Source organism: Pteropus alecto, unplaced genomic scaffold (genome assembly GCF_000325575.1).
Source record: "Pteropus alecto unplaced genomic scaffold, ASM32557v1 scaffold67, whole genome shotgun sequence".
In the NCBI taxonomy this organism is placed as follows: domain Eukaryota; kingdom Metazoa; phylum Chordata; class Mammalia; order Chiroptera; family Pteropodidae; genus Pteropus; species Pteropus alecto.
In genome coordinates this window covers 9,697,530-9,698,340 of record NW_006441061.1, presented here as the reverse complement: position 1 = coordinate 9,698,340, position 811 = coordinate 9,697,530, and positions in this window count along the sequence as shown.

Genomic DNA, 811 nt, shown 5'->3' with positions numbered 1-811 from the left:
ACACGCTCTGCTTCCCCTGCCCAGGCCCTCCTCCCTCTGGCTGGGTGTCTTGAGCCTGGGCTGAAGACCTGCATGGTACCCCTCCACTGCTGCTTACCCCAGCCCCTCCTGCAGGGCCCAGGCCTGGGTGGCCTGTGGTGAGGGCAGGCAGGCGGGCACCGTGGAAAAACGTGGGCTCCACAGCCGGTTGAAATGCACGTGTGCCACCAGGGCAGGAGACACTTGGGGCATGGACACACCTAAGCCAGTGAGGGCGCCCTCTAGACAGCGGTCCCCAACCTTCGTGGCACCAGAGACTGGTGCTCCTATGAGAATCTAATGCCTGATGATCTGAGGTGGAGCTGAAGCAGTGAGTGATGCTGGCGCTGGGGAGCGGTGGGAAATACAGGTGAGGCTTTGCTCGCTTGCCCGTCGCTCACCTGCTGCTGTGCCGCCCGGTTCCTAACAGGCCAGGGACTGGTACCATCCTCGACCTGGGGTTTAGGGACCCCTGATTTAGAGAGGAAAGTCCTCTGAGTAGAACGCTCCCCAGACCACAGGAGGAGGTGGGGGGGTGTGTTTAAAGGGACAGTGCTAGGCTTCGGTTAACTCTGGGCTCCTGGAAGAGGGCGAACCAGGGTTGGGGAGGTTCCAGGAAGGCCCTGCGGACTGAGGGGATGGGTAGACCGGATCTGCACCGGCCGAATCTGCAGTAGTGACTGCTCCGCTTGAAGGCAGGGCTGGCGGTCCTCAAGCCCACCCCGCCTCCCAGCGGGGAGCACCAAGCGGCCAAGGACCGGCCTCTGAGAAGGGCCGAGGGAGGGAGAGGGAA